This window comes from Macrobrachium nipponense, chromosome 36 (assembly GCF_015104395.2).
Source record: "Macrobrachium nipponense isolate FS-2020 chromosome 36, ASM1510439v2, whole genome shotgun sequence".
In the NCBI taxonomy this organism is placed as follows: domain Eukaryota; kingdom Metazoa; phylum Arthropoda; class Malacostraca; order Decapoda; family Palaemonidae; genus Macrobrachium; species Macrobrachium nipponense.
Window position 1 is genome coordinate 54,251,351 of NC_087220.1, and position 11,218 is coordinate 54,262,568.

Below are 11,218 nucleotides of genomic sequence, written 5' to 3' on the forward strand. Positions count from 1 at the left end.
GAGCTAATTCTCTGGCACTATTTCACGGAGCGACACAGGCTGAGCCCAGGAAAGGGATTTTGACGAAGGAAAAATCTATTTCTGGGCGAGGGGCCTGTGTCGCCCAGTGAAATCCCACCCTGTATTTATATTCCTCACCCTGCTTAACCCAGGCTTGGGTGCTATCTTCAGGAATGACATCAGAGGCGCTCACTGTAGTAGTAGAGGGTAGCAGGGCTATAGTTCGGCTCCTCTGTAGTTGGGGTTTTGGCGGAGGAAGAAGCTAAATGGCAGGGTACCTCTGGCAGTGGTTTTCACTCGCTCTTTATATATACCGACACCTTTTATTAAAAGGTGAGCGAGCCATTTACCTTGGCACTAAAGTTTCTCTTTTTCTCTGGTATGAATAGCAATATTTATACCTAGAAATAGTATCAAAGGAACCTATTTCACTGGGCGACACAGGCCCCTCGCCCAGTAATAGATTTTTCCTTCGTCAAAATCCTTTTTATGGCGCCCCCAAAGGGGAGGGCCCCCAGTGGGGGGAGGACTATTTTCATTTGAGCGTGTTAATCTTGGCAGGAAATGCTTGCCTTCATTATTTTAAATATATTGTGTTGAAAACAAAACATTTAATTCGCATAATAATATTCTGGAATGATAGAACACAAACCGAATTTGCAAATAGTTTATTTTACATATGTATTTAATTAATCATAGGCCCTCATAAATAAATGCCAAAATGTTGATAACTAAAATGTAGTTTATAGTGAAGAATCACAGTAACCAGTAACTTTTAATAACCAAAGACAGATGGCAAATTAAATAAATGACTAAAAAAAGGAGTTAAAGATTAGGGAATACAGGGGCTAAGAAAATCATGAAAATGTACAATTTGTTGCCAGCATAAAAGTTAATATTAAAATAAAAATAGGTTTTGTGGTAAAGTAAAAATAATTATAATGCCTGAAAAGAAAACTGATAAGAACAAAGATGAATTATTTCACTTACTATAAACCTTACTTTTCTTTAAAGAATTTTAACATGCGTCAAAATAATGAAAACAAAAAAATTAAAGTGATGGATGCTTAGGATCAACTATATCCAAGGAATTAAAACGGTATAAAGGTATTAGAAAAGACAGACAGATATTGATAACAGAAAACCAAAACACAGGAAAGGACTGACAATGAATTATTGTAGTGCGTCATTAAGTATGGACGCACGTTACAATGATTTTACAGTTTTATCTTTCTAGCTTTTACAGTTGCAAATTTGTCCATCACGTCTGTCGTGAATTTCGAACTGATCATTCGAAATCCCCGCCATTTAACTTCACAAGTGTTGCATTAAATTGGGGCAAGACTGAGGGATCTCGCGGGCGATTCATTGAACAGAAAGCTGTCCAATACGCGACAGAGTTAAGACGTTATTCTTAAATGCCTGGCGGGGAAGGAGCGCGTCTTATAGTAATGAAGACACTATGAATTTTCATTAATGAACATGGAAAAAACCTGTGAATGTGAGCGTGCTCGGGCTGAGATGGGCTCGAGACGTCGACCGTCTGTGCGTGAAAGAGAGTTGAGAGAATTTGCGAATTGGGGGAGGGATGGGTACCTACGGAGCATAGGGTACTCTTTGCTAGTGTCATTTTACGATCCGCTAGGTCTAGTCAGTCGTTTATTTGTTTCTCCAACAACTTTGGGAACAAAAGATTGGATGGGATGACGTGTTATGTAAGGAAAAGGCTAAAGAAGCGCGAGAACTGTTAGCAGAGTTGAAATCAGTCAGTGATTTAACATTTCCTAGAGCGGCAGGAGTCAGAAGCTCTGAACTCCATATATTCACCGATGCCAGTAGTAGGGCATACGGTGCTGTAGCGTATGTTAGAGATAAAGAAAGTAACGTAATATTACTCACTAGCAAAATGAGAATCACTCCGAAAGGGATGCTCAAAATCACCATCCCTAAATTAGAACTTTTAGCTTTGCTGCTAGGTTGTAGGCTAGCGAAAACGATTAAAGTAAGTACCGTGATATTTGTGTGTCTCTCGATTCTCCGGCTCTCAGCCATTGCCATGCCAGGTCGAATTCCGTCGTAACTGTAAGTTATCTTTATCCATGTATAGATGTGTCATCCCTGCGATGAGAGACTCGATTTACCCAGCAAACGAAAGCTGCAAGTGTAAGAATGTCATTTATTTGTGATTTTGAGTAAATGGGTCTCGTATTGTTGTGATTTTTCGTCCAGTCGTGGACTTAGTGCTTTTCAAGCAAGCACATGATATCAAAGACCCTAAGGGCTACCACGTAACAAAGCCATGAGAGCTTTAAGGTTCCTTGAATTAAATTACTGAGAGTAGTAAGAAACTGAGTGTGTCGTGGAATTTTGCTAGTAACGTCAATTTCAGTGTTGGTTCTTAATGCACATTGGCTTAGCCGCCCGTGATGCTCTTTCATTCATGTTCAGTGTATTGTTAATGTGTTTAAATGTTTATTTTTTGTAATAAAACTGTATTTTGTTGACCAAATTTTACTGAATCCCACCCAGATAGTTTTAGAGAGTGCGCCTCCTCAAATCCTTGTCATCGGCCCATAACATCTGGGCAAGAATCCTAACAAAAATAATAAAAGTCGAAGAAAATCCCGACATTTGGTCCTTCGAGAACCGGATGACAAGTGCTCTCTAGAGCTTGAAGGGAAATTTCAATAAAGTATGGTCTATAGGGTAGCCCTGATAGGACACAGTCAGCTCCCACCGAATCTGCCACAGTGTTAAGATAACCAGATTGAGATCTATAGAAGGCCAGGAGGTCTGGTCAGTCAATTTTTAGATAGTAGTCTATCATTCTGGCAGAGACGGTATGAGTTGGTCGTGTTATATACAGGAGGAAACGACCTGGCAATCGATCACCCCAAAACCGTTTGGGATAATTTATGTACTCTTATCGAACGCTTGAGGAAAATTTGTGAAATCATTGCTATCTGCGATGCAGAGATCAGAGAGTATCTCCCTGATAATCGTTTTGCTATCAATTCCGTTGAATATGTCAAAAAAGTAAAGAACTTTAATGCGAGTATCTCCAAATACTGCTACAAAAGAAGTCAGTACGGAGTCCGACACTTGCCTATGAACTCTCGTGCCTACCGCGAAGGCAAACAAAGGGACGGAGTCCATTTTGATTTAGAAATCCGTAACGTGTTCCTCAATCTTTTGATGAGATTGATCAGGAGAGAGAGAGACAGACAAAACAACTAGGCTCAGCTTATTCCGATGTGCAATTAGCCACACATGCCACTAGTCTTTGTACCCCGTCTACCTAACGTAAGAAAAATCCTCATTTCCTAGTTTGCATAACCCCCCCTAAGAAGTAGAGTAAATAATACTAAATGGCAGTGGCTATGATTGTCCACATCGAGGCCTCGCTGAGTCTCACCGCGGACTTATTCGCCGAATCACAGCGTGCGTTAGTAGAAACGTATTCCGAGAGCGTGTACCAAAATTTGGTCACGCAGTTGAGACAAGAAGAAGGTCAGCTTCGAGAGCAGTACAAACGTCAAGTCGTAAAGTTAGAATCTAACTTAGATGCCAGAATCAGGCAAACCTTAGCAGAAGCTGTGCGAGTTTCTACCCTTTTGTTGAATTGAATCGATAAACTGAAAGTCACTCAGACAGGGAATGTTTCTCTCCCCAAATTGAAACCGCTGCCTCTCCCCACTTTTGAAGGGGAAGTGCAGGAATATGCTTCTTACAGAGAATTGTTCACGATCCACGTGGATCGAAGGGCAGATTTGGACGACGTGTCCAAATTTACTTACTTGTTAGGGACTCTGGGCAGGGATCCGCTTAGGATCGTTAAATCCCTATGTGTAACCGCCGCGAATTACCAGGTAGCGTTAGATCTCTTGGATAAGCAATATGGTAATGTACACCAAACACTCGTGATCTTGCATCGAAAACTTGCCAACATATTCGTACCCTCGTTGAACCCCGTAGAGCTGAAGAAATTCAGGTTTGAGTTAACAGTGATCATTGAGCAAATAAAGAGGCTCAGTACTAATGATATAGGCCATAGCATGGTCATGAGCCTTATCAATCAGAAGTTGTCAGAAGGTAAGCTCTATCGAAAGGTGGTCGAACACCTCAGAAAATGCGACTATAATTTAGAAGAATTTTTTGAAGCTATAGACTTCATAATTCGCATGTTGGAAGATGACGCGTTACAGCGAGGCGAGAAATTAGAATCTGATAAGAATAACGATGTCAGCGTTGTCAGCGTTAGACCCAAAACGAAACCCATGCAGAATAATTCTTGTCCCTTTTGCAATGAACGGCACCCGCCCGCCTCACGGATGCTGCCGAGTAAGTGACGTGGCTGCCAGACGCCGCATTCTACTAAGGAAGGGCCTGTGTTTTAATTGCCTTCAGTCAGGTCACCGTAGTGATAGATGTCCTAACCCCAATTCATGTAAAGGTTGTGGAAATAATCATAATACTTCCATTTGTGATAATAGCAGCTTCAGAAAAGCACATTCAGTTCCCTTCACTTCGTCCCGAAATAATCCCAGTTTAGTAAGTAACAGTCAAGCTACTACCTCCCGCCCTGTAGTAAATGCGATGCCCAGGCAGCACAATAGAAACCCCCGTCCGCCCAAATAGAAAGTAGAATCACAACCGTGTAAGAGCGCTAAAGTAGCCCAAACGTCTAGTGTAGATCTTCCCTGTACGATTTTGCCAACGGCCATGGCCGAGATCCATCACAAGCAGGGGAGTAAATGGGTTCGCTTGTTTTTGGACACTGGGAGTCAACGAAGCTTTATCTCCGCTAAAACTGCAAAGCAGTTAGGCCTGCCAGTGGTAGGCAAAGTGGCATTAAACATTGCGCCCTTTGGTTCAGCAGAAATCAGTGGCAAGTATGACGTTGTGAGTTGCCGGGTAGAGATGGGTAATAGAATTTCGAATGAAACTAGTTGTTCACGAGAACGTAGACATCCCGATTCATAACGCAGGTTATGTAAGAGTAAGACAACACCTAGTAGGGAAGGGAGTCACGTTAGCAGATCCTGACAGTAAGAGCGATAAGTTACGAAACGTGCACATTCTTGTGGGTGCAGACTATTTTAATTATTTAATTATTGGAGTAGAAAAGATCGACGGGATAAGTCTTTTTCTGACCCATAATGGCATGTCGCCATATGGGAGAGTGCCACAATGGCTATTAGAAGGTCACAAGATAGATCATGTGAGAACGCTCAGGGTATGTAGGGTCGCGAGCGAACCAATTGCATTTGATGTTGATGAATGGTGGCGTTTGGATACCTTAGGCATCGCCCCATCTGAGCAGTACACTGTCCGCGAAGCGGAAGCCATGCGAAAGGTTTCGCAGAGTGTAACGAAGAAGCCTGAGGGATATCAGGTATGTTTGCCGTTCCGTTCAGAAGGTAGGCCAGAAACAAAGTTTAGAAATGCTGTAACACAGCTGGATTCGCTGCAAACCAAATTTCAGAAAGACAAAGAATACTATAATCAATATCGGGGAGTGATCGACAAATACCTGGAGGCAGGATTTATATATGAAGTAAAAGATCCTAAAATAGAAGGATACTACATGCCGCATTTCACCATTAAAAAAGATAGCCGCACGACCCCCCTTAGAATCGTATTCAATGCCTCATCCAAAGCTAAGAATAACAAATCCTTAAATGAATGCCTGTTACCTGGGCCTAATTTAGTAGAGTTGGCCTATAATTTGCTTCTAAAGTTTCGAATGAATAAATACGTCATGCTTGCAGACATAAGCAAAGCATTTCATAGAGTAATATTAGATCCCCGTGATGCCAAATATACAAGATTCCTGTGGCAAGAGGTAGCAGGTCGAGCGCTGACCTTTGCTTTCAGAGTCGTGGTGTTTAGTATCACGGCTAGTCCCTTTTTGTTACAACAAGTATTGAGTCATCATTTTAGTTTAGAAGGAAGACCTGAATTAAGCAAGTCATTTTACGTTGATAACTATGTTAGTACCTTTGAAAGTCTGGATGAGATGAAAAAAGAACAAGAATCTGTCCATGCAATTTTGGATAGGGCCAGAATGCCGTTAGAAGGGTGGGCAACGAACAGTATAGCCTTCGATAGCGAGAGAGAGTGGAAAGAACCTGTGAATGTGAGCGTGCTCGGGCTGAGATGGGCTCAAGACGTCGACCGTCTGTGTGTGAAAGAGAGTGAGAGGATTCGTGAATTGGGGGAGGGATGGGTACCTACGAAGCATCAGGGTATTATCTTTGCTAGTGTCAATTTACGATCCGCTAGGTCTAGTCAGTCCTTTATTTGTTAGGGGAAAGCTGTTTCTCCAACAACTTTGGGAACAAGAGATTGGATGGGATGACGTGTTATGTAAGGAAAAGGCTAAAGAAGCGCGAGAACTGTTCGCAGAGTTGAAATCAGTCAGTGATTTAACATTTCCTAGAGCGGCAGGAGTCAGAAGATCCGAACTCCATATATTCACCGATGCCAGTAGTAGGGCATACAGTGCTGTAGCGTATGTCAGAGATAAAGAAAGTAACATAAGACTACTCACCAGCAAAATGAGAATCACTCCGAAAGGGATGCTCAAAATCACCATCCCTAAATTAGAACTTTTAGCTTTGCTGCTAGGTTGTAGGCTAGCAAAAACGATTAAAGGGCTAATAGAGCCACAAGAGATTAGTATTTGGTCAGATAGCAAAGTTGCATTAGCCTGGGTGGCATCCCCGGATGCCAAGGACAACAAAAATATTTTTATATCTAACCGTGTGGCGGAAGTTGTTTTTCTCCGCCAGATTTGTGATTTCAGATTGAAGTATGTGCCCAGCAAACAGAATCCTGCTGATGTCTTGTCTAGGGGCGCAACAATCCAGCAATTGCAGCAGAACCCTCTTTGGCGCCAGGGTCCAAAGTTCTTGGGAATCCCAGGAGAGCCTGCTCCTTTCAAAGAGGAAGATCTAACGAATATCAGAACCGTGGTAGCAGCGGTGCAGGAACTGAGGGAAGAAACAAGGTCTATTCCCCCAGGAGGGATATGGGAACTACTACTCAGGGAGAAATGCTGGACGCCGGGCCTGAGGTCTATTGCTAAGCAAGTTGTACGGAAGTGTCCAGAATGCGTGCTAGCCTTTCAACCGCTGATGAGACAACCACCACCACCCCCCCTACCGAAGGAAAGGATCACCTTGCAGAAACCATTTGCCACAGTCAGCGTGGACCACACCGCAGCCATACAAACAGAAGCGCGACCAGGCTATATCCTCATCGTGACTTGCAGGGCCACTAGGGCCATGTATTTAGATTTCTGCCCCTCCTTGGAAGCGGAGGCGGTAGTTAATAATAGGCCGTTGATGTATAGCGGTGACAAGTGCAAGGACGAGGTCCTCACCCCCTCTCATTTAGTGCGAGGTCACTTAATTAACTTAATGGCACCTGTTTTGCCAGATGAAGACCTTAATGCTACCTTCACCTCCCGGAGGCTACGGGATCGATATCTTAAACTAACAGACACTTTGAAAGCCTTCCGGGAGAGGTGGAGGAAGGAGTACCTAAGTGCCCTAAGAGCCAGACACGATTGTCAGTCTGGGGAACCCACCAAGCTGCACCCCGGAGACATCGTGTTAGTAAAGCAAGAAAATCAAAAGCGGGCAACGTGGCCCCTTGGACGCGTTGTGGAGATGTACCCGGACGACGACGGTGTCGTGGGTTTGGCCAAGGTATTGTTCGAAGATGTTGAGTCCCTGCGTGCTGTCAGCCACTTGGTCCCCCTGGAACTTGCCACCTCAGATGACGACGATGGCGTTGGAGACGAACGGCGTGATGATGTTGATGGTGCGATGGAGGAGATGGTGCGTGACGATGACGGCAACGAAGAGGTCCGAGACGAGGGAGCGTACAGCCCAGCAGTAGGTGTTCCAGGAAATGTTGTGACGTCTGGGGACGACCAAGGGATGGCACTGGCTGCAACATCCGAACAACCAGCCACAAAGGTCTTGAGTGACATAGAAGACACTGACGATATTGGTAACGATTCGAGCGATACCAATGCGGTAAGTGAGAGTGCTGAAGTGAATGATACTGAGGTATCGAGTGGTAGTGACATTGACGTTCAGTTAGGCGGACAAAGACGTTCCGCACACCCTTTGAGAAAGGCTGCTGCTAAGCAGCGCGAGTTAATGAAGCGCTTAATGGAAAGTGACTACGTATATCTAAGTTATAGCTAGAAACATTGAAAGAAAATGGGAAGGTCCCTTATTCTGGTAGGCAGAGAGGGTGGACCCAAGTAAGTGTAGGTGAGTTGAATCCTCAGAGGATGGAAGTGCGTTGGGTTAGCGTAAGGTAGTGGGAGCCCCCTCTTGTGCAAACAAGTCAAGCGTTGTGCGGAGATAGCCCCCACCCTCAAGGTAAATTACCAAAATGTATGAGTAATGAGTACTTCTTCTTATAGAGAAGTGAAAGAGTTTTGAGGGCATGTGTCCCGTGAAAGAGTACATACTGAATCAGTTGTAATCTATGTTTCCTTAAAGGCGAATGGCCTGTCGATCTGATTATGCTTGTTGCATGAAGAATGTTGAAGGCAGAGTGCCTTATGAGTGTTCCTATTAACATATTGCTTTATAGAAACGTTAGTTGAAGGTGAAGAGCCTAATATAGAAGTTTCTCTTGCATGTTGTATTGCATTTTGAGGTGAGTGCCTAAAATCTATGCTTGTTGCATACAAAGTTGTACATACATGACTGTTTCCTTTTTCATGCTTTCCTTGATTGTGATTTTCCATTTATGCTTTTGATCTTATTGCAGGCCCATTGCCTATTGAGTTTCTATGCTGATTCATGTCTACCTTATGTGTATGGGTACATTTGTATATATATATCTGCCATTGATATTTTATCTGTATATGTGTGACATTGATTACCCCGGGTGTAATATTGATGTATTTTTTTTGCCATGTCATGTTTTTTGTGTACTCTGTTAGAGTCGCTGTGGAGCGCTATGCAGCGAGCCTGACTGAGTAGTGTAGGAGTGGTTACTCCCCCCCCCGAGCTCAGTCTTTCCTGAATTGTCCAACATTTCAATGCCCCATACTTCGGGTGTAGAGTATGTCGTGAATTTCGAACTGATCATTCGAAATCCCCGCCATTTAACTTCACAAGTGTTGCGCTAAATTGGGGCAAGACTGAGGGATCTCGCGGGCGATTCATTGAGCAGAAAGCTGTCCAATACGCGACAGAGTTAAGACGTAATTCTTAAATGCCTGGCGGGGAAGGAGCGCATCTTATAGTAATGAAGACACTATGAATTTTCATTAATGAATATGATTTGCTATTCCCTAGTACGAGCTAAATTGTCTATGTAGAGATTTGGAGCCAAGGACTCCGTAGCCATTCAAGAATTTGCAGATTACGGCCTTCAGCCAGAACTTTGAGTCAATTCATTGAACCCAGATGATAACTTAACTGTCATTTTTCCTATCCAATAGTAAAGTAGATTAATTGATCTCCGTAATGTCTAAATAAGCGATGATTCCCGCCTGAATTACAAGGATTCTGTAGTTTACGCGGGAAAGCGTAAGTTTCCTTTGAAGTAGGGCGAAGCGACGCCTCACTCCTGCCCTAGTCCTGAACATCGTAAGTACCGTGATATTTGTGTGTCTCTCGATTCTCCGGCTCTCAGCCATTGCCATGCCAGGTCGAATTCCGTCGTAACTGTAAGTTATCTTTATCCATGTATAGATGTGTCATCCCTGCGATGAGGGACTCGATTTACGCAGCAAACGAAAGCTGCAAGTATAAGAATGTCATTTATTTGTGATTTTGAGTAAATGGGTCTCGTATTGTTGTGATTTCCGTCCAGTCGTGGACTTAGTGCTTTTCAAGCAAGCACATGATATCAAAGACCCTAAGGGCTACCACGTAACAAAGCCATGAGAGCTTTCAGGTTCCTTGAATTAAATTAGTGAGAGTAGTAAGAAACTGCGTGTGTCGTGGAATTTTGCTAGTAACGTCAATTTCAGTGTTGGTTCTTAATGCACATTGGCTTAGCCGCCCGTGATGCTCTTTCATTCATGTTCAGTGTATTGTTAATGTGTTTAAATGTTTATTTTTTGTAATAAAACTGTATTTTGTTGACCAAATTTTATTGAATCCCACCCAGATAGTTTTAGAGAGTGCGCCTCCTCAAGGCCTTGTCATCGGCCCATAACATCCGGGCACGAATCCTAACAAAAATAATAAAAGTCGAAGAAAATCCCGACAACTTTCATCCCCATATTGTACGATGAAACAAAGAAATTCCTGTGGGTTAGTGATCAGAACATCATCTCGTGTTTTAAGCAGCATTCTGTAATCTACAATTTCGCTGAACAGTTCCAAGCCATCTACTCAGTGTCAGAGCAACTTCCCACATTAATACACCTTTCTTTGATGTATGCTTCATTGGTTGTAGATAGCAACTCCTTAATATCCAAAAGAAAGCCAAACTTTGAATCCAAGTTATGCAATCTGATGAACCGTTCGCCAATTTCATTATGCATTCTGTCAATAGAAGTACCTTTTAGCAGACGTTGCATCTCATTTTCTGCTGAGAGCCCTGCATTATCTCCAGTTTCACCAGGCATTTATTTTCAACGCTACGTGGTCTGACAATTCTCACATCCCAAGCATGGCAGAGCTCCTTTGCTTAATGAAAATGCAATAATAATTATAGTCTGCAGCTAGTTATGCACAAAAAATGCTCACGAAAGAAAACGAAACATTAGATTGATTGGGTAACTATATAATATCTTTGCACAGACTCGGTCACTGAACCACTTTTATTTTATAAGTACGTAATAAAATTTGATGTATAATAAATAATACATAATTATTATATTTATATATAATGAACATTAGAGGAAGTCAATCTTCATTAAATATAAAATACGTGCTGAAAACTCATAAAATTTAAAGATTCTACTATGAGATTCACGGCCTCTGTAACACGGTTTTTTCGCAATAACTTTTTATCTATGCATTTCATAAATATAACGCTTATTCAGAATACATATTACATCTACACATAAATTTTGACTGTATTCTGCATTACGTAGGTTGAATAAATTTGGTACTTATAATGTAAAAGTGACTTTTTTTGAAGACGGGCCAACTTACTCAGAGAAAAGGTTTCGAACGCACTCTTTACGTAACTTATGACATCATTTCTTCCCTCTTTATCGATGGAT